The sequence below is a fragment of the Suricata suricatta genome, chromosome 9 (assembly GCF_006229205.1).
Source record: "Suricata suricatta isolate VVHF042 chromosome 9, meerkat_22Aug2017_6uvM2_HiC, whole genome shotgun sequence".
Taxonomy (NCBI): Eukaryota; Metazoa; Chordata; class Mammalia; order Carnivora; family Herpestidae; genus Suricata; species Suricata suricatta.
The window spans coordinates 128363579-128390977 of NC_043708.1; the positions used below are offsets into that span (position 1 = coordinate 128363579).

A 27399-nucleotide genomic window follows, 5' to 3' on the forward strand; every position below is an offset into this window, starting at 1 on the left:
CAGAGCACAAGTTGGAGAGGAGTGGAGAGAGAGGAAGACACAGACTCTGAAGCAGGTGCCAGACTCCAAGCTGTCAGCACAGAGCCCAATGCAGGGCTAGAACGCACAAACTGGGAGAAATCATGACCTGACCCGAAGTTGGATCCTTAACCAACTGAGCCATCCAGATGCCCTGACTCCAAATATTTCTAACCAACCAGGAACAACATTTTTCTCGACTCTATAAATAGTCATAGAAAACAAAATATTCAGCATATTATGGATTACTTCATTAACCAGTTTAACCCATGCCCTATCTCAGTAATAAGCAATTAAAATAAATAACATTAAAAAAATTTTAAAAAGTGGTACCTGGGTGACTCAGTTGATTAAACGTCTGACTTCAGTTCAAGTCACAATCTCACAGATCATAGGTTTGAGTCTCATATCAGGCTCTGTGTTAACAGCTCAGAGCCTGGAGCCTTCTTTGGATTCTACATCTCCCTCTCTCTCTTTGCCTCTCTCTCTCTCTCTCTCTCTCTCTCTCTCTCTCTCTCTCTCTCTCTCAAAAATAAACATTTTTTAAAAACTAAATAAATAACATTGGTTTATGCTATGGAATGTGATTTATTCTTTACCTACAAACTTCTGGTTCATGATCACTTATATCAAGGGATGAAATAGATTCTTCATACCGGAGTTCTAAGTCCTGGAGACAGGCTGGTCTTATCTATACCTTTAAGCCAACCTGAATGACCACTTCAGTCTTTGAAGGACTCAGGATTTTTATGAGTGTGAGACCTTGCAACACATTTAAATAACAAACTAAAAATGGATTGCTGAGGTAAAACCAAGATAATAAAAGGCTTTAATTTCATAATATGTCCACAATTACAGTTCTTTTAAAAACCTTGAAGAACCTTGTTCTTCAAGATATCTTTTGTGGTTGCCCACTAATTTTTATCAGCCATCCAACAACACATCCTCAATTTTCTATAATATACTTGCTAAACTTTAATGAATATAAGCCCTTTGCCATTATTCTCATTATGAAAGATAAGATCCTTGTCATATATCAAACAATAGAAAATTAATTGTTTGTCACTACTTTTGAGTAGAGCAAATATCATATTTCTTTCCAAGTAGAATATTTATTTGGGAATCATTTTACGGTGACATGTAACCATAATCTTTCTTCAAAATGATGAATTTCAAAGGCCAAGACTCATATGATAAAATCCCACTATATAATTTAATGATCTAGAAGAATAGTTTGACCATCATTGAATTTATAGACTCTTTGTGTATTAAGAAGCAGACATGAGCTCAGACTTTGCTAGTGATGAATAGGTTATAGGAGCATGAACAGTAACTATTCATTTAGGGCCAGGCTCTACTCAAGTCATTCCATCCTTGGGTCAAGATGTCCACAGACTATTGCAAATTCTCTCATCGCTTATTAAAAAAGTAAACACTATGAGGTGGCAAAGCCCATAGCCTCGAAGAAAGGAAGTTTCATGGCTTCTTGCCCTTGGCCAGCAGACCCCTAATGGGATGACATAATCCTGGGCACAAACTGGTTTTTAATGTGTTGTAGATCACACTCCAAGCAGACTGTATAGAGGTCCAAGAGATCATATGGGACATATCACACTGTCAAAGCTTGATTCAGGCTTGATGGTATGGCCAGTGTGACTTGGCCTTTGGGGAAGAAAAATACCTGGCCCTGAGCAACAGCATCTAAGGGTTGTTTTAAATTTAGAGATACTGGGGCGCTTAGGTGGCTTAGTTGGTTAAACATCTGACTTTGGCTCAAGTAATGATCTTGCGGTTCATGAGTTTGAGCCCCATGTTGAGCTCTGTGCTGACAGCTCAGAGCCTGGAGCCTGCTTCAGATTCTGTGTCTTCCTTTTTCTCTGCTCCTCCCCCACTTGTGTTCTCCATCTCTCTCTTTCTCTCTCTCAAAGAAATAAACATTAAAAAGTTATAAAAACTTGGTGTTTAGAAAGAAACAATCCTTCTCTCTTTTATTCCATGATGTTTGTTTGTTTAATTTGTTTGATTCTGAAAACAGATCTTGGAACAGGATGAAAACAAAACAATGCAGCACTGCATCAAGATAAGCAGCTTAAAAAGGGGGGAAAAAACCTCAATAAATCAGTTGATCTACTACATCTACACAAGGTCAACCTGCAAAGCAGTTGGACTTGTCCTCCACAGACTGTCCAGCATGGACCTCACAGTGGCACAGTACTGGCGATGACAATGACTTTAAATCTCTACAAGGGAAAGGGATCATAATGAAAATGAATTAATCAAAGACCAAAAACCAAAACCAAATGATGCCCCCCCCACCGATATGATATTTAAAATTGCATCTTCCACCTTACTTTTATAATTTGGACACCAGAACCTATCAGGAAGGCTAGCAAGGTAAGTAAAGCTTAGCACAAGACAGAAAGAAACACAGCAAAGAGAAGGGAATATAGAAGAGATGGCAATTACTGCTCGTGAGTATGTGTCAATGTATTAATCTTTGTATTACAAATAAAAAATTGGGGTATAGCAGAGTGATGTAATTTATACAACTCACAGGTTATACACGTTGAAGTCAGGGTTCACATGCAGGTGTACCTGATAGGAAAATCCTTATTCTTTCTCAGTGTGTTATGCTGCTCCCCCATCATTGGGCCACCTCGGTTCATTCCACCTGGAGGTAGGGATCCATGGGAAGGGCATGGAGAAGATCCACCAAATGCAACCTCCACTTCTCACCTGTGAGATTGTATTTAGCAGGTGTCGCGTGCACACTGCACTTTGCCTCAAATTCTCTGAACTTCTCCCAGAAGCCCCTGTTCTTCTGTGATGCATCTTCAGATCACAGTCTGAGAGGAGTCTCAGATGAACTGAGAGAGCACAGAAGGAATTTGCTGGCATTTAACACACACCAAATGGCCAATAACTGAAGACATATTTTCTGGCTTCCCCCCAAAAAAAGAAAAGCAGCCCCAAATTTTTCAAGTTTGGTAAGAATTTGCCATTTGCAATGACGGGGGTGGAGCTCGAGAGCATTATGCTAAGTGAAGTAAGTCAGAGAAAGACAAATACCATATGATTTCACTCATATGTGGAATTTAAGAAACAAAACAAATGAGCAAAGGGAAGAGAGAGAGAGAGAGAGAGAGAGAGAGAGAAGGAAACAAAGAAACAGACTCTTCTTAACTAGAGAGTAAAACTCCTGGTTACCAGAGGGGAGGGGAGGGGCAGGTAAAATAGGGGATGGACACTAAGTAGGTAAAATAGTAGATGGACACTGTGATGAGCACCGGCTGATGTACGGAAGTGTTGAATCGCTGTATTGTACACCTTAAACTAATATTACACTGTATGTTAACCAACTGGAATTTAAATAAAAACTTTAAAAAACAAAAGAAAGAAAACTTGAAGAAAAAGAGTCCCTCTTTCTCCATCTCTGATTTTTTAATAAAATACGATAACCTATTTAAAAAAAAAAAGCTTTAAAAAACCCTTAAAAAATCTTTCATCATTTGCAATTTCTGATATATTAGCAAAGAATTCTGGAAAGTAACACTTATTTAAAGCAGAATATATACACCAAAACATTAGTCGTTCCCCCACCCCGCCATGCAAAGAAAAGATGGATTTTTTCAAATGTTTTTAATGTTACATTTTCTAAAATAAGTCTGCGTTACTCTTACATGGAAAAATAAAAATAAACTTCGGTTTAAAAAGCAGTAGAAAAGGGGCGCCTGGGTGGCTCAGTCGGTTGAGCGTCTGACTTCAGCTCAGGTCATGATCTCACAGCTTGTGGGTTCAATCCCCGCATCAGGTTCTGTGCTGACAGCTCAGAGCCTGGAGCCTGCTTCAGATTCTGTGTCTCTCTCTCTATGCCCCTCCCTTGATGGCACTCTGTCTGTCTCTCTTTCTCAAAATAAATAAACATTAAAAAATTAAAAAAAAAAAAAAAAAGAGCAATAGGAAAGAAGATTTTCCTCTGACAGGCTTCACCCGAAAATGGTCATTGGGGATTTTGTGATAGACGCTCCCTATGATAGTGCTTTTAATATCATCTCTGACATAGATTGAGTTACTTTAGCCAATGAACTTCAGTTCTGGGAGGAATTTCGCTCAAGGCAACTTGGCAGGAATGTTGCATACTTTTCACCTTTCCCAGAAGTCCTGGACAGGACTCTTCCTCACTTGTTTCTGTCTACCACTTTCTCGTCTTTGACAGAGATGCCTCACAGACAATAATCCAGCTGCTTCTAACCCAAGCTCTTGTAAGCCATCTAAGGGAGCTCTTTCTACAACACCAAAATGCGTCTGAAGGAAGTCCAGAAGAATTCAAATTAAGGAGCAGAGAGGGAATTATCCAGATAGAAATTTAAACAGCTGTTACGGAAATCGTGTTTAAATTCTTCTTAATTCTAGAATAGCTTTCGATTTATAGAAACATTGAAAAGAGAGGACAGAGAATTCCCACAGAGCTGACATCCAGTTTCCCATGTTTTTAACATCTCACATCAGTGTGGTACATTTGTCATAATAAATGAATCAATATAGATGCATTATTATTAACTAAAGTCCATACTTGATTCAGATTTCCTCAGTTTTTACTTAATGTCCTCTTCATCCAGGGTCCACATTACATTAGTCATCATGTCTCTTTAGGCTTGGCTGTGACAGTTTGTCAATTACCTTCTAATGCTTTGAAACCTGGAAGAGATGAAGAGATATTGTCGTTGTTCTGACACCTTACATATTTATGAATAACTAGATGGTCCCAGGAAGGGATCTGAATCTTGAAGACATATATAAACTACCAGTATTCATTCAAAGTGCTAAGTGCTAAGCAAAATAAAAAATAAAAGGCATTTGCAGCAGAATGAATGTCCTTTATTTCATGCAGCTGGCTGATCAATTTTAGTGGGAGGAACGCATTTGGTTGACATCCAGGATGGTTTAGCAAGTAGAATTCAAAGACAGGGTCCACCCCACAGGAAAAAATAGAAATTAGTTGAATGGTTAATGTGGTAAAAGAAACTGCATACGTTGTGTCATCAGACACACAGCTTCTACCTCAGTGCCTACACGTGTGTTGAATGGATGAATATAAATGAAGGAACTGAGAGTTAAAGGTGACTGTGGATAGGGTCCCCACAGAGCAGAATTTAATTTCAGAGGGTGAGACAATTCATGTGCAAAGTGAAATCTACCATCAACTCTAGAACATAAACCAAACTCGGAGCACTGTGAATTTTTGAGTCCAGCTTATGATTTTAGAAAGACATACACCATAGAGTATGAAGGGCATCCCAAGAGTTGCTTCTAATTACTAGCTGTGGGGACTTTATAGTTATGTAAACTCTTGGAGAGTTAGTTCCTTGACGGGTATAATGCAGATGGTAATCGTTCCTCTGTAGATCTGCTGAGAGTTAAGTAAGACGATGTCTGATGTAAGGGCAGTTGGTCTATGAGAAACTCAGCAGAGGGTGATAAGACATCATCATCTTTATGGACATCACCATCAAAGATGAGAAACATGCTCACTTTCATTGCTACCCAAGGGTACCCCGTGCAAGGTGATGACTCCTTTTCAAATTAACCTGCTCCCCCTACCAGCTCTCTCCAGCATGATATTTTCTGAAGTAGAGACACTATATCCTGTCATTTATGTGGCAAATTCCCAACCATCTTTTGAGATGAATCTCAAAGAGAGTCTTCCTGAAAAGTTTTCTCATGCCCCTCCTTTGCACCTCACTAGTGCCAATTAATATCTTGCTACAGCTCTCATCTCAGATATGGAAATCTTGGTTCCTAGCCCAGGCACTTGGCTGAGAGTTCCTGAAACACAGGATTGGAAATGTGTTCGTGGGTTCAGTACACCCACCATCCAGCATACCACATGTATATCAGTTTTCTAGGGCTGTAAGAAAGGACCACACCCTTGATGGCTTGAAAGAACGAAAATTTATCACAGTTCTAGAAGCTAAAAGTTTAAAATCATGGTGTCAGCAGGATCATGGTTCCCCTAAAGTCTCTAGAAAACAATATTTCTGGGACACCTAGGTGGCTTAGTCAGTTAAGCATCTGACTTCCGCTCAGGTTATGATCTCATGGTTCATGGGTTCAAGCCCTGCTCAGGCTCCGTGCTGACAGCTCAGAGCCTGGAACCTGCTTCAGATTCTGTGTCTCCCTGTCTCTCTGCTCCTCCCCAGCTTGCACTCTGTCTCTCTCTCTGTCTCTCAAAAATAAATAAAACGTTAAAAAATTTTTTTAATTTAAAAAAAATAGAAAATTGTATTTCCAACTTTACAGACGTCCGATGTTGATGGCTCTCCTTGGCACTCACTGGCTTAGAGCTGCCTCACTCCCATCCTCACAAGGCGCCCTTCCCACCGTGTGTCTGTGTCTCCATTTGCCATTTCCTTCTCCTTGTGGGTCTGTGTCTGTCTCTCTTTTCCTTTTCTTATAAGGTCACCAGTCAGCTTGGATTAACTGTCCATTCTATGTCGCTATGACCTCCATCTTACTGGTATCTACAGACTCTGTTTCCAAATAAGGTAACACTCACAGAAACCAGGGGGTTAGGACTTCCACACATTTATTTAGGGGACACAATTCAACCCGCAACACTGCCTAACATGCAGTAGTGTTCTACAATGTCCCGGGGAGGGAATGGATGGATCAATGGCTAAACAAATAAACTCTACCCTTGTGATAACCAGGTGCAGACACACAGGTGGTAGCTCATTCTTCCTCAACCACAACTATGCTTTACAATCCTGTGGTTTCTTGGCACCCACAGAATTCTCCCTTTTTAAATCCATGATTAAATAATCCCATGCTAAATCTCACAGTAATTCCCTTCCAGGGCTTCATATTTGTATCCAATTATGGAAAGCCCAAGCCAGAGCCTCAAAGACATAATTTCCAAACCATGTTTTGTTTTGTTTTGTTTTGTTTCTTTCAGAGTTAGCTGCTATACCAGTGAGCATACTAATTGCACGAATCTCCTTTCACCTGTAGAAAGTTAATAGCTTGGAGGCAAAACAGGTCTCTGCAACCACATCCGATTTACGGGGCCAAAGAAACTGACAATGTTTGAGACAGATGTTTGCTGCTAGTTTTTCTCAGTCCTTGACTTTTTAGCATATGGAATCAGCATCCTCATTTTCCTGCCTTTGCTTCTAGAGTAGAGCAAGCTGGCAAGTTGTGCTGCAGAAAATACAAAAATCTAAGTCTGCTGGCATGCTGGATTCTGACCTGCATCTTTTTCATTCTCATCTCACTTCAAAATCATAGAGAGGGGAGCTTGGGTGGCTCAGTCAGTTGGGCGGCTGACTTTTGCCCAGGTCATATTTCGTGGGTTTGAGCCCTATGTCGGGCTCTGTGCTAACAGCTCAGAGCCTGGAGCCTGTTTCCAATTCTGTGTCTCCCCCTCTCTCTGCCCTTCCCCTACTTCTGCTCTGTCTCTTTCTCTCTAGATAAACAAACATTAAAAACAATCAAAATCATAGAGAGATGGCAATGGCTTCCAAGGTTCCAAGCTCTCATTTAGATGTTTTACCTTCTTTGTCTGTGTTAATCCTTTTCATAACCCTTAAAAACCGGCCTCTCAAAAAAAAAAAAAAGGAACTGACTTTTCCTTAAGCCAGTTAATGAGGAACAGAATGAGCTTACTTGCTGACACTCCTGGTTCTTCATACCACTTAGATGGCATATTATGCTAAGTTAGCTTATCTGTTTCATCCTGAAGAGACATGAATAAAAAAGGGAAAAGACCCTAACAGGAGGATTAAAGGAATGACCAAAGCCATGGGCAACTTTACTCACATTTACTTGTACTTATGAAAATAGCAAAGTGTGGCATCCTTGGAAATGTTTGCAACCCTTCTCCTACGGAGGTTGAGAAAGTGTGGGAGAAATAATAGCCAGAGTTTGGAACAAGAAAACCTACTTCTGATGGACTCCTCCTCCAGGGGGTTAAATGCTACTATCTCTCGGGATGTTTTTGGTAATGGTTCCACCCATTGGTAAAGGGTAAAGGGAGACTGGTCCTTTGTACCAAATACCAACAAGAAGCCTAGCTCTTTTACTTTGCTGAACTTAAAAATAAATGAGATACATAATGTATGTCTCCTTTTGGCCTTTCACTCTTCATTCTACAAAGTTCTTTCTTTTTCATTATCTTCCCTGACTACATCTGAAGTAGGCATTGGAGACTCTGGAGTGTTAAACATCTTTCTCAGTCAGCCTCTCTGTCAGGGTATTTGGGTACTCAAGTGTTGTCTTGAGTATCAAATAACCCATTTGCATCCATTGTCATAACAGTGTAACTCACAACTTAGTGGAGTTTTCACTGTATTGATTCCAAGCAATTCCATGTGCCAATAGCCACACCCCTGGAATAGATAGGTAGATGGATAGATGGATAGATGGAGAGAGAGAGAGAGAGAGAGAGAGAGAGAGAGAGATTCATTATATATATATTTTTTATCACCACTGGATCTTGTTCTCTTTTAATGCCAGTTACCATGAACATGAACTAACAAGACTTAATGGGAGAGGCACAAATTTAGACTCATTAATCTGAGACATTTTGTCCAGATACAAGGTTAAGTGGATGCCACCTCCTCATTGGATTTTTACTCTTATACACCTGAACCCATTGATTTGTCTGTTGTTAAAAGAATGAGGTTTCATTGACCACTTTCCACTCTGTGCGTTTTATCTTCTACGGTTCAAGGTGAAAAAAATCTTGCTTCTTTCTACCCTACAGTCTCTGAAATACCTTTATTCCATTCTATTCCTGCTTGTCAACTGGCTGCGTCTTTTCTGAGTTTATACTTTTCTTATAATAACTTGCCACATACAGGCAACAGGAAGCATCACCATCACTTAGTACTATTTCCAAACCCCTCCCTTAGAACCTTAGAACTGTAATGTCATTATGTGATCTCCCCCCAAGTTATCAAGAGCAACAGTTTCAGTAAACATTCCACCATTGCATTACACATGTCACCATCTTTCACCTCTCAAGAAAGTTTTTTTTTAATGTTTTTTTTTTTTTTATTTACTTTTGAGAGACAGAGAAAGACAGCACGAGCAGGGGAGGGTCAGAGACAGAGGGAGGTACAGAATCTGAAGCAGGCTCCAGGCTCTGAGCTAGCTGTCAGCACAGAGTTTGATGCGGGACTAGAACTTACAAACCATGAGATCATGACCTGAGCCAAAGCCGGCCATTTAACCAACTGAACCATCCAGGCACCCCAGAAGAGAGTTTTTGCCAACAGCCAAATAGCCACCAAAAGTATGGGTTTTTGTCATGGCGTTGTCCCATGTCAAAGTACTAATTATTGTCTCAGTAAAAATTGAAAATTCAGGCCCTAATTCTTAAAATCTAGCCCGGAAATGACACATGTTTTCATTTCAGTGGTCAAACAAAGTCATATAGCTGTACTTAAACCCAAAAAGACTGGAAAGTAAAACATTACTCACCATGTGCCCAAGAAAAGCATTGGATATCAGAAATATTTGATGAACAGTACTAATGGCTATAAAAACACTTGAAAAATTAACAACAATTTCCTATTATCATCCAAAAATTCAGGCTACTCTTAAATGTTCCATTTGTCTTAATCACTGTAGCTTCTAATAATTCTTGATAGCCAGCAGGGTAAGCATTCATATTTCGTTCGTATTCTTTGCTATTCTTGGCACTTTTATTTTCATATAACTCTTAGAATCAGCTTGCCAATTTCCACATGAAAAGCAACTCCGCTGGGGTTCTGATAAAGATCACATTGAATCTTTACATCAGGTTAGGGAGAAATAACTTCTTTACAATACTGAATCTTTAATTTCATGAGTATAGCATATTTCTTTGCTTATTAGATTATCTTAATAATGTTTTGTGTTTTCTATATAGTTAGGCATATATCCCAATAGCTCTGTTTGCATTTATCTGATATTTTTGATGTCACGATCAACTGTACTCTACATTGAAAAGGTATGCTTTATAACGTTTTGTCAACGACTTTGAAACAGAATTGGTTTTTGATGTCAAATCTGAATCTAGCAACCTTGAAAATTTTGCTTAGCAATTCAAATTATTCATGTTTAGGTTCTCTTACAGTTTCCACACATTCCAACCATATCATCAGTGAATGATGGGTTTAGTTTTTCTTTTCAAACGTTATAATTTCTGTTTTATTTTCTACCATTATGGAACTGGCTAGATCCTCAGGTCCAGTGGGGAGTCAGCAATGTTAATAAGGGATCCCCTGCTCCCTTCTTAATTTCAGGAAGAAAGCTCTTGACGTTTCCCTGTTTCACATAATGATAATTCTTGCTCTTTCTAGGTGACTTTTAATATGTTAAAAAAGTTCCCTTTTTTATGTACTTTATTGATTTTTATTATGAATTATCTGTTGAATTTTATCAGTTGATTTCTGGATCAGTTAATGATCACATGATTTCCCCTTTTTTTTTTTTTAACATATTCACATATGTTGCATTCATTTCAAATATCAAACCAATTTTACACTCATAGAATTAACTAAACTTGGTTTTTATGTATTTTTAATATATTTTCTGGTTTTGTCAATACTTTCAAGTTTACTTAGGTACTGGTTTTCACGAGAGACTGAAATATCTTTTCTTTTTTTTAATATAGTGTTCTTGTTAGGATTTGGTATCATGCTTCAGTTGACCTTATTAAATGATTAGGAAGTTTCCCCTTTTTTTCTTATTTTCTGAAATAATTTATATAGTATTGGTGTCATTTCTCAGGTAAATTTTTGGTGAAATAGTCCACTGAGGCCATCAGGTCTTGTAATTTTCTTTGTGGGAGGATTTGAAATGATTGATTCAATGTTCAACAGATAACAGATCATGTAGATGTTCACATTAGGAGTGTATCCATTTAATCAAAATGCTCAAATATATTGGAATATAATTTATTGTATTCTCTAATGTAGTTTACATTTTCCTCGATGAACTTTTTAATGTCTATAGCATCTGCAATAGTGATGTTCTCATTTTTATTCCTGATAGCTGATTATTTGCACCTTGTCTGTTTTTCTTTGTTTTTCTTGACAGGAGTTATGATTATGTTAGCTTTTTCAAAGCACCACTGTTTGTCTTTGTAGATTTGTCTTATTGTATTATTGTTATTTTTCTATTCTGTTATTTTATAACTTTCTTCTTTTTGCTTTTTACTAGATTTGATTTGAAAATATTTTTCTACATTCTTTAATTAGCTATTTAGATAATTGATTTTCAGTCTTTTTAAAAAATATACGTGCAAATAAGGCCACAAACTTCCCGTTATGTGAGAATCTATCAATATCCCACCATTCTTTTTCTATTATTTTGTTCAAAATGTTTTCTAACCCTGATGTGATTTCAATCTTAACCCATGGGTTATTTTAGGCATATTTGTTAATTTGCAAAATTTGATATATTCTTTTGATTACTGATTTGTAGCTTATTTCCAGTGTAATAAGGTAAAATACTCTGAAGAAATTCAGCCCTTTATTCTTGAAGCATGTTTTTAAGGCTCGACATTGTTTATTGGTAAATATTCTCTCTGCTCTTGAAAATACAATGCATTTTGCAGTTATTACTTGCAGTCTATTATGTACATAAATTAGATTTTATATGATAGTCACATTGTTTATATATCCTTTACTTATGGTAATGGGCATTGGTTGTTGGTTTCTTTCACCAATTACTGAGAGAACTGTGTTAAAATCTCCAAAAATGATTATAAATTATTATGTTTATCATCTTAGTGTATTTAACAAACATGCTTACTGTATTTTGAAGCTCTGTCATCACAAGCATATAAATTTAGAATGTGTAGGCCTTCGTGGTAAACAGAAACTTTTACTATTATGAAATATCATAATTCTTGATCTTTAAAAATATTTGTTCCTGCGGTGCCTGGGTTACTGGCTTAAGTGTCTGACTTTAGCTCAGGTCATGATCTTGTGGTTTGTGGGTTTGAGCCCTGCATCAGGCTCTGTGCTGACAGCTCGGAGCCTGGCTCCTGCACCAGATTCTGTCTCTCTCTCTCTCTCTCTTCTCTCTCAAAAATAAACAACCAAAATATTTGTTCCCTAAGATCTCTATTGTCTGACATTAACATTGTTGCACCAGCTTGCTTTTGTTTTTAAGTTTATTTATTTATTTTGAGGGACAGAGAGAGATTGGAGGAAGGACACAGGGAGGGAGAGAAAGAGAATCCTGAGCAGGCTCTGCAATAGTCAGCACAGAGCCTGATGTGGGGCTGGAACTCGCAAACCATAAGATGACCTAAACCAAAATTAAGAGTCAGATCATTAACCGACTGAGCCAACCAGGGGCCCCACTAGCTTGCTTTCAATTAAAATTTAGATAAAATATTTTCCCATCTCTTTCTTCCTGAATTCCAAATTTAATGTACTTCTTATAGGTAGCATGTGATTGTGTTTCAATGTAGTCTGAAACTTTTTTTTCAGCTGAAATACTTAATCTTCAGTTAAGGAAAGTTTATACGTTTGATTTTATATTTATCATCTTATCTTTGTTGCAATTTGTCTCATACATTCTATATTTCTTTTTTCTTTCTCCTCTGGATTAAATGCTTTTTATTATCCCGTTACCCCCTCTAACATCTTTCTAGTTTCACATGGTTTTACTACTGTTTTATTTCATTTTACTTTTTTAACATTTATTCATTTTTGAGAGACAGAGACAGAACGTGAGTGGAGGAGGGGCAGAGAGTGAGGGAGACAGAATCTGAAGGAGGCCCCAGACTCCGAGCTGTCAGCACAGAGCCCAATGTGGGGCTCAAACCCATGAACCATGAGATCATGACCTGAGTTGAAGTTGGATGCTTCACCAATTAAGCCATCAAGGCACTCCGATTTTACTACTGTTTCAATAGTTGTCTTGAAGATTTAAACAAAAGTTCCTGGCTTATTACAGTTTAATATAAGTTAATATTTTTATCTAATCCTAACCATTCAAGAGACTTAGAACACTTTAACCCCCTTTACCTCATTCCAATTTATGTACTATATTGTCTGTTTGTATATAGTTTAGCCCTCACAAAACTTCATTATCATCATCAGAATTATTGACTTGTAAAGCCAATATTTCATTAAGATTGAATTGCAGATTAATCCTTTCTTTTGTTCTTCATTCTTTCCTGCATCTTCACATTTCCATATGGTACCCTTTTCCTCTTGCCTAAAAAATATCTGTTAGTATTTTCTTTAATGAGCTGAGCAAACTTTTTGTGTCCCATTCTACATCCCTTCATTTCATCTCTGGTTTTAGTCTTATTTGTGCTGGAAATTTTTCATGCACACAGACAACATCTCTTATCAAGTGCCGACTATTCTCTTCCAGCCTCAGTGCTTTTTCTAAAGTCAGGGGAGCTTACTTAACGTATATGAAGAAAGGCTTTGGGTAATGACTTTGGGGGCTGCTTTTCATCAACTCCTGTCAACGTTTTCTTTATGTAATTTGAAGCAATGATATTAAATACAGGCTATTACATTTCCGTATCTTCCTGTTAAATTGATCATTTTAGCTTTATGACAAGTCTCTAGCAGTATTTCTTGACTTAAACTTTACTTTGGTTCATTTTTACATAAACAGACCAGTTTTCTTGTCATTAGTATTCGCATGGCCTATCTTGTCATTTATTTTAATTTCAGCCTTCCATGCTCTTATATTTCAAGTATGTTTCTTATAACAAGCATATAGGTGGGTCTCCTTGACTGTTATGTTTTGTGGTTTTATTATAATATATTTAGGTCCATACACAGATTTCAGTGGGCTACCTAAATCTGGAGTTCTTTTTTTTCCCATGATTTCAAAAAACATTTAGCCATTATGTCATTGAATGTTGTCCTTTCCCACATTCTGTTTATTATTTCCTTCTAGAATTCAAAAATACTATACGTCTTCTTAAACCACCTTCTCTATATCTTAATATCTCTCATATTTAAAAAAAATTTTTTTAATGTTTTCTTTTTATTTATTTTTGAGAGACAGAGAGAGACAGCACAAGCAGAGGTGGGTCAGAGAGAGAAGGAGACACAGAATTGGAAGCAGGCTCCAGGCTCTGAGCTAGCTGTCAGCACAGAGCCCAATGCAGGGCTCGAACCCACAAACTGTGAGATCATGACCTGAACCAATGCCAGAAGCTGAACGCTTAACTAACTGAGCCACCCAGGTGCCCCTCTCTCATATTTTTATTCTCTACATCTCTGTGGACTGCATTTTGGATGACTTCACTAAATTATCTTCTAGTTTACTAATTTCCTCTTCAGTGGTTTCAAATCTGCTGTTTGATATTATCAGTTCTGCTTTTAATGCTATCTTTATTGTCATTCCTGTAAATTCTATCTCATTATTTCTAAAATCTGCTTTACTGCTATGTTATACTCCCTTGTTCCTTTTTCATGTCTTCATTAAAAATGGATGGTTTCTGTGTGTGTGTATGTGTGCATGTGTGTGTGTGTGAGATCACACTAATAATTAATTCTAGAGGCTGTTGGTTTTTGCTAGTTCCTCCTCATGGTGGTGTATTTACATGTGTGTCTTCTGATTTTTGTTTTGAGCTCCTCATATTTTTCGGAAACTTACCTGCTAGAAATTCTTGAAGCATAGCTTGGATTTGCTTTCTGTCCAAGAACCTTTGTGTTTGCTTTGAAAGATCACGTGTGTTCTGGCCACGTGTATCTGACAATATGAGTCCAAGTCACAATCTCATGTCAGGGCTAAATTTTAGTTTTGACTCTTCGGGAAAAAAAATTTGTTTCTATCCACGTGCCAATGAGGTGAAGACAGTCAAGTTTCATGACTGTCTTCTTTTTCATGACAGATTTTTCTATTTATTTATTTTCCTTAATTTTCCTTCCACCCAGGGCATAGCACTTTGGGAGTCCAATTTGGTGGTAATGATTTTTACTAGATTCCCTACATTGAGTAAGCCCTGGGATTTATTTCAGCCATGTACTTTGTTCACCCCAAAAAATAAAAGTCCAGAGTTCCCAAATGCATGGCAAGGTCATTATCTTTTTGCTGATATCAAAAGGCACATTAAGTCTTATGTCTTTTCTTGAGCATGTTAGTAATCATCAATGATCTTCACCTTATATCTGTTAATTCATTAAGATTTGCAAGATCATGGTATTCTTATGCTATCACTCCTTTCTCATCGCTTAGCTGTAACATTTCTGTAAAGAGAATATTCACTGTCTTCAAACCTTTGGGGTTATGCCGAATAGTGGGGCCAGATTTTGAAGAAGAAAAAAACACAGAATGACTACTTAAATTTAAATTCCAAATAAACAACAAATAATTTTAGTATAATATTTGGAACACACTTAAATAATAATTTATTACTTGCATATTTAGGCATTCCAAATTGTATCTGGCAGCCTTAATCCTGAAATGCATACATTTCAAATAGTATAAACAGGTTAAATGCTTGATTCTCTCATTTCACATACTAGTTATTCAAAAGGATAAAGTTGATTCACAATGATATAGAAGTACCCGTATGTCTCCTTTTAAATGTTATTAGAAATAGAACATCCACAAAAATTGGATTCATTATTTCATGAAGAACAAAAAAAAATAATCTAAATCATAAAATAACATAGGCTACATTTTATAAATGTATTAAAAATGAAGTTGGGGTGCCTGGGTGGCTTAGTCGGTTAAGCGTCCAGCTTCAGCTCAGGTCATGATCTCACAGTTCGTGGGTTCGAGCCCCACGTCGGGCTTGTGCTGACAGCTAGCTCAGAGCCTGGAGCCTGCTTCGGATTCTGTGTCTCCCTCTCTCTCTCTGACCCTCCCCTGCTCGTGCTGTCTCTCTCTGTCTCTCAAAAATAAAAACATTAAAACAAATTTTTAAATGAAGTTGGAAAATAATAACCACATTGGAAACAAAAACCCCAAGTAGTTGAACATCAGTATTTTCTTAAAGAAAAGATAGAATCTGTCATTAAAGAATGTTTGCAAATGACAATCACAAAATTGCTATATAGAAAAACCTAAGGAGCACTGCCAAGGGGGTAAATAAGCAGAGAGAGAATCCATAGCCTAAGACACCAAAGTTTACCAAATTCATTGAACCACAAACCCATTGTCCCTAACATCTCCTCACATCTCATAGAATTAATGCTTCACAATAAAATCTTTAGCACAATTAAAGAAAACCAAAGTTTGGAGTCACAGAATAAAGGAAATAATGAATTTGATGTAGGTTTTTTTTTTTTTTTTTTTGGAAGACCAAGCCCGAATAGCATTCAGACAAAAATCCTTAAGCCAAAGTGTAAGATGTACAAAATGAAAGAGGTGACCACTTCATAGTATGTGTTCTTTGCCTGTGAAGGAATGAATGTGCACTCAGTACTATGGGGAAAATCCATTGCTTTAGAAAAGGATGATATTTCTTCAATACCACTTTTAGCCATTAGCACATTCTTCTGGAGTTTGCGGCTGAACTCTGATGAATTTGACACCTTTGATGTATGTAAGAATTGAGAAGTGATGCCAACCCAAGAGCAGAAATTAATTATGATTTTTGTAAAATCCTTCTTTTCAAAGAAGTCCAGCTACCTGCCATTTTACATGGGGTACAAGTTAAAGTCTATGGACCCACCTATATGGTCTTCGCCCTCACCTACTTGGGCCAGTTCTTTTTCCTGACCCCCTTCTTGTTATTTCATACTTACTCACCCTTCACCAAGGTCACTAGCCTTGTTGCGCCTAGAATATGGTGAACACACTTTTACAGCGGGGCCTTTACACTGGCTGGTTCTTCTGCCTGGCACACCCCTCTCCCTGATTGTCACGTGGCTAACATTATCAAACCTTTAAAATATTTGTTCACCTACAGTCTTCACAGTGTGTCTTACCCAACCATCATACTTAAAATTGAACGGCTTTTAGGGCCCCTGGGGGGCTCAGTCAGTTAAGCATGCAACTTCGGTCAGGTCATGATCTCACAGTCCGTGAGTTCAACCCCTGCATCCGGCTCTGTGCTGACAGCTCAGAGCCTTGAGCCTACTTCTGTGTCTCCCTCTCTCTCTATGCTCTTCCTCTCTCATGCTTTGTCTCTCTCTTTCTCTCTCTATCTCTCTCAAAAATAAAATAAACATTTGAAAAAAAAATTTTAACTGAACCTGCTCTCCCCAGGCACTCTTCCTGATCCCTTGATCTTGTTCTGGTTTTTCCACTTTCCTGTAGTATTTATACCTTCTAAAATTTCACATAACTCACCATTTTGTAGTTATTTTTTATTTCTTCTCTCCTCCTGGAGATAGTAAGTCCCTGAGAGCTGAGATTGTCTCTCTGTTTAATTCACTGTCTTCCAAGTGCCTAGAACAGTGCCTGGTACATGGGCACTCCTCTAAAAAATGTTAAGTGAATACATAAATAAATGCACGGATAATGACCCTTCTGAATGAAGAATTCTGAATTGCATTAAGAACATAAGGGAAGGCCACCTGGGTGGCTCCGTTGGTTGAGCGTCCAACTTCAGCTCAGGTCATGATCTCACAGTCCGTGGGTTCAAACCCTGTGGTGGGCTCTGTGCTAACAGCTCAGAGCCTGGAGCCTCCTTCAGATTCTGTGTCTCCCTCTCTCTCTGCCCCTCCTCCACTCATGCTCTGTTTCACTCTGACTCTCAAAAATAAGTAAATGTAAAAAAAATTGAAAAAAGAACATAGGGGAGAATGAATTAAAGAAACACAAACAGGCCAAGTCCACCACAGTTTTCATCTTAAAATGTCTGTTATGGGAGTGAGCATGCCCCACAGACCAGCTACAAAAGCATGGTCACGGAACCATGAAGGAGGATTTTACTTCTAAAACCATTAGAGCAAGGAGGGGAAAAAAAAGTATTTCTAATAGTTCGTTGCCAGAGAGGATCTCCAAAACCCAGTTTGGACAAATCAAATCAAATTGCAGCAACACAAGGCCACAAATATAATTCTCAGGGACCTAGGGATGTTTAAGAGACGTTAATCGGATGCAAAATAAAATCCACACCACAGTTTGGAATGATACTCATTAAATAATGTTTCAACACATTTCCCTTAGCTCTTTATTTTTTCACAAAGCCTTTTTTTCCCTGTTGCATGTTCCAGTTTTCTAAAGGCTTCTCTTTCTATCCCCCAGGGCCCCTCCCCATACCTCTGGTAAGATTAGAAAGCGGTAATCCAGGAAAGTTAACAATTCAAAGAATACATCAAAATGGCACATGCATCTGAAGTCATCCTGGTGGCTCCTTGTGTCTTATGAAGCCCACCAGCCCTGGAAATGGAATGGCAAGAGCTAGCTGCATGGGGACCATGTGGGGTGGGGGGGTGGACCATGCAGGTGGGTAGGTCTCTGACTCACCGTCCTGCTGCTGTAGGCATTGAGCTGTGATGAGCATGGACTAGGTGAATGTTTCTGATTTGGCCTTCATTGGCATTTGAAGGGAATTGTTCATTTCTTTAATGTCATTTATCACCTTTACATTCTAAATTTGAGAGAAATGTATAGCTCATTGTAAATCCATGTTTCCAAGAATACGTTAAAAAAAATAGAAAGGGTGTGTGTGAGCTGACGTCACTGCTCTGTTAAGGTTTCTCCCTCTCATACATAGTGCGGAGTTCTAGGGCTATCTCTGTCTTAGGTGGGACACTCTGAACTGGGGACTTGAGTGGTATGGCATTGTGCTTGAGTGAGGGTAAAGGAATACCATGGAAATGGAATAATAATGCTTGTTCCATGGAGTGAGTAGTCAGTCCATGCACGTGGGGTGAGGATTGTGTGCCAACACATTACTGGAGGTTCTCATAAATTAGTCCCTCTAAAAATAGAGAATAGGAACATAATCCAGAATGTTGGCATCCTGAAGTTGGTCTTATATAATCTGTTAGCCACATATCAAAGAGGCCCTCAGAGTAAATCTTGCTCATGTTAGACCAAAAGATGAAGGTGAAACAGAACATGGAGTTTCTTAATTGATTTATGTTTTTTTTTTAATTTATTTTTGAGAGACAGAGAGAGACAGTGGAAGCAGGGGAGGGTCAGAGAGAGAGGAAGACCCAGAATCCAAAGCAGGCTCCAGGCTTTGAGCTAGCTGTCAGCACAGAGTCCAATGTGGGGCTCGAACCCACTAACTGGGAGATCACGACCTGAGCCGAAGTCAGACTCTTAACCAACTGAGCCACCCAGGCGCCCCCGGAATTTCCTGAAAAGAACTGAGTCACAACACAGGAGGAGCCGGTTGTTCACTGACCCAAGAACCATCTTGTCCCCCCAGGACATCCCTTTCTTCATTCATGAAGGAAAGAAGGGAGGCACAGAGGAAGAGAACGGAAGAAGGAAGGAAACCAACCCTGACAGAACCAGACAGCATGCAGATGTTTTACACAAACCATTTCAACGACCTTCACAGTTGCCTTGGGACATCAACATTATTATCCCATTTCTCCCACAGAAGAACTGAGGCTCATGGAGATGCGAGACTGGTCTAGGATCACCAAACTAGTGGTGAGAATGCTCATATTTGGATTCAAATCTGTGTGCATGCAAATCTAGGCTTTTTTGTTGTTTTTGTTCTAAGAACCATAAACCAGCATTTCCTCCTCACTGCAAAGGCCAGGATGCTTGGGACCAAGTGTTTTCTTCAACTGAATTCTCCAGTGGGACCCATAAGTTTGATATATATTATTTTTTCTTATGATCCTTCTCTATCTTATTCCTTTCATATGAATCTTATTATACTACTTGTTTGAGCACATTTTTGCCTCCACATTCACCAGTCATGAGGCTCCGAGGACACTGGAAGTTTGAGCTTCCTGCTCTGGCTCAAGAACTCCCTACAATAATTGGAATATCAGACACTCTCTGAGTTTTATCAGACACTCTCTCACAGTTTTATCATGAGACATGTAAGGAATGGACAATATTCTCTCACACGTGGGCCAATGTTGTGTTTGCAAGTGGCATGGAGATGTTAACAGTCCCTGTGTGAGTTCTGCTGTCACACGCTCACTTCTCTCAGCCGGGCTCTTGGATTGGCATGCCAAAGCCTGGTGGGTGCATTGCTGACATCTGTGTCATAGCTGGAGCGTGTTTTGAAGCTCTTCCACATGGGCTTTTTTCCTGCTTTTTCCCAAACCTGAGTGGAGGAGCTCAGTGGTGTGAATCACCCAAGACAGGTCAAGTCGAACCATGGCAACAACTTTTCAGTGGCTCAAACAACAAAAGCTCATTTCTTTGCCATGTTATACATCCTCCACGGGTTCACTGGGAGCTCTGTTTCCCATCATGCTACTCTTTAACCCCGGGTAACAGAGACAAGAGGTAAATACTGGATATAGTGTGTGTCACCCTCACTCACATTCCTTTGGCCAGAGCAAGTCAGAGGACCACCACTATCTTCAAAGAGCTTAAGAAACATAGTCCAGCCTTGTGCCCCTAGAAAGAACTGGAAGAATGTGGTGGACCTCACTGATGACTACCTGAGCCTTCTTGGCTCATGTCAGCCTCTTGGCTTTTTTCTTTTGTATTTCTTGACTTAGAGCCCTGCATTAGCTTGCTCAGGCTGCTCTACTAAATATCACAGACTGAATGGCTTAACCCACAGCCATTTATTCTCTCACAGTTTTGGAGGCTGGAAGTCCAAAATCAAGGTGTGGGAAGGATTTTCATCTGGAGAAATGGCTCTCCTTGGGTTGCCTTTTCTTTGTGTGCTCATATGGCCTTTCCTTGGTACCTACACACACACACACACACACACACACACACACACACACAAACACACACACAGGACTTGAGAGTCTAGAAGTCTGAGATCAAAGATTGGGTTTCTTCCAAGGTCCTTCTCTTTAGCTTGCACATTGCCTCCTTCTCTCTGTGTCTTCACCTGGTCTCCCCTCTGTGTCCACATGTGTTTGTTGTCTCTATGTGTGTCCAGACTCCTCTTCTTACAAGGATACCAGTCATATTGGATGAGGGCTCACCCTAATGACCTCATTTTACCTCAATCAGTTCTTTAAAGCCTCATTTTCCAAATACAGCTACATCCCAAAGTACTGGGGGTTAGAACTTCAACATATGAATTTGAAGGAGGCACAATTCAGCCCTTAATAGTCCCTCATTACCATCATTATTCATTCTACCCAGGTGGGAATCTGCTTTCTCCTTCTCACATCCATTTTATGCACTGTAGTCGTGAGATTGTTGTAGCACAGTGTTTGAGAGCACACCACTTGGTCCCAGCTGGCACTCACTGCCAGTCGGGTCAGAAGAGCCCACAGGTCTCCCCTTCTCTTGACCTATGGAGAAGCCAATGGAACTTGTGTGGCTGGACACACTGGCCTCCCTTTTTATGGAGCAAGTGTGAGAGCAGTCTAGCATGAGGGGAATAAACATTGTGGTTAATGCATTCAGCAGTTTGGGCTTTTGCATCAGATGTTTAGCAGAGTGCTAGGAAATGCCAGGAACCTAGTCATTGGAATCGCTTGCAGGCCCTTGTCCTGGAGAGAGGGAGAGCTCTGGTCCAACTAGACAAGACTGTCCTCCCTGCTTGCTCCATGGCAATCAGTTAGAAACACAAATCTAATTCTATTCCTCAGCCCCAAACATGCCAACAACTTCATATTGCTCATAACATCTCTAGCCATGACTTTGACCAAAGTAAGGTCTTAACCATGATCTTCAAGGCAGGAGCTGGCCCCGCCCACCTCTCTGGTCTCCTCTTGAATTTCTCACCCCTTGATCATCATGGTCAAGGAAGACTGCTCTTTGTCACTTTCCTTGAACATATTACATTTTATCCTGCTTTGATTCCATCATGCATAGTAGTGTCTGGGCCTAGACTGTTCTTCATCTTGCCAGTTCTTTCTTAGACTTCAGGTCACTGTTTCAGTGTTACTTCCTCAGAGTGTCCCCCTTGGCTCCTTGATATAAAGGATCTCCTCAAACTAGCTCTGCTGAGTTTTAAACCCTCTATTTATTAGACTCATAGTGCTAATCACTATTATAATAGTAATTGTATCTACATACATACACACAGACTCTTACAAGTTATATGATTTTTCTCTCAAATATGTGCTTCTCCACATTATTGCAACATACAGCAGAGCACCTGGTCCATGTGCTTAAATAATAAATATGATAGGATTTTTGTGATATTTGAGACATATGGAGCCCTTTTTTTTACCACCACAAAATGCCATGCATACATCAGCTTATTATTTCTATAAAGTAGAGATTTTAACACCTGCTATAGGTAAATACCTTACTCCATGGTTTTCAGCCAGACTGTAGCCACCAGAACACAGTAACAAAGTCCTTTTCACACTGCTCAGTAATGTATATGAGGTTTTATTCCATTGCAGTGATGGGGTTATACACTCTTAGGGCCACAAGAGGAAAATGTGGGTCTCGTGGCACACACGTCATTTGGTTTAAATGACACTGGGAATCAAGGTTGTTTTCTCCATGCTTTAGCAAGAGGACAGAAACTAGTTGGGTAATTTATATTTCGATATAATTAAGAGAAGTAAATATCTCTCCGGGAAACAGTTGGAGTCAAGTAAACACCTCAGTTCGCTTAAATAACAGCAGTTATTCTTATAATTTTTATGCCAACATATATCTTCTTGAGAATTTGGTTATATATTAGTAACGAGAGAAGTAGTCAATGGGATAATATGAAAAATAAAGGAAAAATACTTTAAGTGCCACTGAAACAAGATTACAATTAAACTAGTAAGCATTTTTAATGTTTATTTATTTTTGAGAGAGAGAGAGAGAGAGGGACAGAGAGAGGCTAGGGGAAGGGGGGCAGAGAATCTGAAGCAAGTTCTGCACTGTGAGCAGAGAGCTTGATGTGGGGCTCAAAGTCAGAGTTGTGCGATCATGACCTGAACCAAGGTTGGACACTTAACCAACTCAGCCACCTGGCACCCCAAACTGGTAAGTATTTTTAAATGGGATGATCTTTGGGCATTCTCTGATAATTGAATATAAAGTTTCACAATGGCCTTCTTTTGGAGTTTTCAGACACCTGTCATTCACATAAAACTCATTATGTTTGGTGCTTCCTGATACAGCAGGAAGAGGTAGAAGACACTTTTTTTCCTTGAAGCTCATCGGTCCTCAGAACAAAGGCCAACACAGTCCAACTCCACCATGAAGCTGAGGGTCAGCCCCTGCCTCTCCACTCCCTGGCATGCCTCCTCTGTATCCGGGACACTGAGGCTTTCCTCCACCCCAGCCTCTCTCTCACCAGGAGGCATTTCTATCACCAGCATCCTCGTGTGCTGTGTGAGTACATGTATGCGGAATTCAGTGCACAGACACTTGTGCTTCTGCGGACTGAGTTTCCATTGCTTATATCAGAGTCTTGAGTACTGGTGATTGCTAACATTTACTATAAAATTACTCTGTGCCAGGCACTGTTCTAGGAACTTTACACATATTAACGCATTTAATTCCTGTGACTGTAGAGGAAGCATTCTTATTATCCCCATTTTACAGAGAAGGAAACTAAAGCACTAACTAATGAGTTAGTTCCTCACTAAAAACACACAAAAACCAAAGCCTGAGACCTGAATCCTGGATAGAAACTCAGGCAGTAGATGGGACCTGCAGGTACGGGGTAGGACCCCCCACTCCCAGGCTGTTTTTAATGACTTGGCTTTCCCAGGTCTTTTCCAGGGCCCCTGACATCCCATTAAGAGAGTAAAGCTGTTCTGGAAATTAGAGTGGGCAGGTCTGGCCTCTTGCCAATATTAGGACACCCAAATCACAGGGGTTTTCTTTCTTCCATTCTGTTTACACACACTTTTGCGCATGCATGTATGTGTGCATGCATGTGCGTGTGCACACACACACATACACACATCAGACACTTACACAACCAACGTGCCTTTGCTAAGCCCATGCTATTCCTTTCTTCTGGCTTTTACTTTTCTCAATGACAAACGCCATACATAGAACTTTTGTTTTTTTTTTTTTCCTTTGTGCTTACAAGGGGTTCCAATACTTGAGAAATAAATAATTCCATAAGAATAACTAGAGCCATCCTTATCCTCTATAATCAAAAGCGACATAGTTTTCAAATCAATTGTGAAACATTGATTCAAGAAATACTATGCTGCCCTTAAAAGTTACACCTTTGAAGACTCTTTGCTCGTATTAGAAAATTCTCCCAATATACTTAGAAAAGATGCGAGAGAGCAGGCCACAAAAAGTATTTCGCACAGCATGATCTTAAGCTTAAATTATGAAATGAAAAAAAAATACATACACTTATGAAATCTTAAAGGTTGAAGAAACGAAAACTATTTCTAGATCTACCTGCAAGACTATAATACGTAGCCTATCTCGGGATACATATTCCGCTTATGTGTACTTGTATTTCAATAAACAGGTAAATGAAGGAACAGGATATATCCCCCTTTCTTATAATCAATTATTCTGATTAGCGGACAGTGCCAGATGGGGAGCTCCATGATTTTGATTCACTCATCCGATCTTTTTCATACAGTCCTATGGGCTAGGTATTCGTTTCCTTACTTTTAGGAATGAGAAAGCAGACACAGATGTTAGAAGTCTGGCTCAATATCACTTAGCTGGTACTAGAGCGTCTGTTACCTCACAGACACATGCATGTTCCTCTGAGCCCTAGGCCACCAGACACCGCACGCTCTGCCGGCAATTTTATGCCATCCACCTCCTGGTCTCAACCAACTCCAATCTCACTCTTGCCGCCTGAGTGCTCAGAGGGCCGTGATCCCTCTCCAGCCTGCAGCATCTCAGATGACCCAGACCCAAGTCGTCAGGGCCCCACTTTCCCACCGGTATCACACTAACCGCGGCCATCTGCCTCCACCCATCGAGGGCTTTCTCAAATGCCTTCCCAGAAGTTTCAGCTCCTCCTCCAGGAGCCCTCCTAGATGCCTCCCAGGGGTGAACTTTTGATATGGGCTCAAGAACACAATGGGGGGTGGAGTTTCTCTGTGACAGATTCCCAACTGCCCTTATGCCACACCCCTAGGTGTCACACCACGTGTCACCCGGGTGCTGCAGGCTTTTAGAGAAATAGATCACTCTTGAAATTGAGAAGTTTTCTTCACTTCAGACTCCAGGCCAAGTTAGAACATTCTCCTGCCCAGAGAGAGACAGAGAGAGAGAGAGGATAGGAAGGAAGGAGACCACTGTTCACGAGGTCCCTTCACTGGACTGAAGTGGGGCAAATGCTGAATAAGCAGAGGTGATATTCACTTGCTAGATATTTGGAAGGCATTCACTCATCTACAGGGAGCTGAGCCGATGGCTTCCCCCTTTATGTCAACACTGGCAGAGAAATAATCCTTGTTATTAAGGCTCATGAGAGTTCTGTGTTATCAAGCTATGGTCACAAAAGGTTTCTGGCAGTCACCCTGCCTTCTTTTCCTTTGTTTTAAAATCACATTTTATTTTGCTTTCACAATATTCTCCCCTGGTGAAAATCCGCTGTTGCACACGTGGACCTAAATCAGCTAGATAATTGAGTTTTAACAAAACAGGCTTTGGATCTTGCCAAAGCAATCAATGACCAAGCTTCGAGGTGTACTTTGGAATCATTTGTCTAGGTTAATTCTAGGAAAAACAACAAAATCCCAACATATTTCAAGAAAGTTAATAAAGAACTCAGAGTGGGTATATTCAGGTACCACAGAGCCAACCAAAACAGAAAATGAAATGAAATAAAGGCACAAGAAACCCAGCCTCAGTAAAAAACAAAACAAAACAAAAATACTCAGGATTCTCCTCTTGATCCCCCTATCTTTCCCACATCACTGCAGGATCTGCATTGTTTCAGACCCTATTGGACTTGGCCTCCCATTCCTTGCCATAAATTTGGTCTTCCTTCTAGAAGACAAAATTTACTGTCCTGACTAGTGGCGCTCATGCTCCTTAGATAGAATGTTTACACATTCTCTGGTTTTCTAATCTTTTGTTATTTCCAATAACTACCCCATCTACACTAGCTCTCTTCAAGCTCTGGCGCTCACCTCCCCCATCAGTGTGCCCTGATCGAGTCACTGTGAAGCCACAGTCCGGACTATAAGTTTACCACTTACCCCTGACGTGGAATGAATAAAGCTGCTTAAAATATTATAGACCTTAGGTTCCAGAAGCTAGGTGAATTACCTACAGGGCATGGTAATATCATGGCATATTCAAATCTAGTATTTGCATCTTGATTCTCAGCCAAGAAGTACCTCTATTCGTTCTCACTAAATGCCCGTTGTAATTTCTGGACATCACAGACTTTGCTAGGATATATGCATCACCTAAAGGCCAAAAAACATTGTGCCCCAAGTTCACCATGGCTGACTTAACCACATTGTCTCTCCAGAAAGCCCCAAGACAGCCTTACACAGAACATACTTGAAAGCCTGGCACCAACTATTCTGTGCCACCTCTGCCTCTATTCTGACCCAAGGCATTTTGCCAAGTGGTGTTGGAAGAGGCATTCCTTCCACAGGATCGTTTTGCATGGTCAACCCTGAGAAGGAAAATTGGAAACCGGAGGAGCCACTTAGAAAAGCAGACCTAATTGGGAGACCTGAAATGTGGCCAGGTCACCAAGCTTCACATGCCATTCCCAAATTCAAGGATTTTGGCTTCACCCTCATCCAACTGGCACCAGCTCACAGAACACGGGCCACTTACCAGCAAATCAAGGAACAGATTTACTCTTCCTGCCCCCCAAGAGGGACGGCTGCACCTGAACAAACTTGCAAGGTTGGGCTCACTATGCAGTTTATGAAAACCTTCCCCGGCCCCCTGCTCCTAACAAAGGCCAAAGACAAATCTAACCCAAGTTTTCTGGCCTCTGGTCCGCTGCCCCTTGTGACAGCTCTTTGCACCTAGTTTACTAACCCTCATCATTTAGCTGTCTCAACAGAGCCTGCTTCAGGACAGGAAAGAGAAATTCTCACGTATCTCTTGTTGCATCTATGCTGGTTCCTTTTGCACCTGGGATCTCCTTGGGGGCCTCTTAATCGAAGTCTGACTAAGCCTGACCTTGCCTTGGTTTACGAGGGTAATGAAATCACAGCCCCAGGTGGGCCTGCTGCAGGTGCACTTGCGCGACCATTCGGAGCCTTGTTATTTCTGTAATTTGTCACATGCTCTCTCCTGCTTGGGGTTGTACTTTACAGCCTAATGAATCCGTTCTCTTATTAAGACAAATCTTGTCCATGCCAATCCAATTAAATCTATAAAATTAGCCTGGAAATTTTAGAGACGTAAGCTGTGATGTAGTTGTTTTTCTTTTCTTTTCTTTCTTTCTTTCTTTCTTTCTTTCTTTCTTTCTTTCTTTCTTTC

The 27399-nt window shown here is 39.9% G+C and overlaps 1 long non-coding RNA gene across 1 annotated transcript; it reads right to left on the reverse strand.

The window, feature by feature from the left end:
• Positions 1-2051: 2051 nt before the first annotated feature.
• On the reverse strand, positions 2052-24966 carry LOC115302982. Its single transcript, XR_003913750.1, has 4 exons — positions 24895-24966; positions 4592-4716; positions 2614-2689; positions 2052-2258 (listed from the first exon to the last, which is right to left on the reverse strand). It is a non-coding gene; the product is annotated as an uncharacterized LOC115302982 (long non-coding RNA).
• Positions 24967-27399: the final 2433 nt, after the last annotated feature.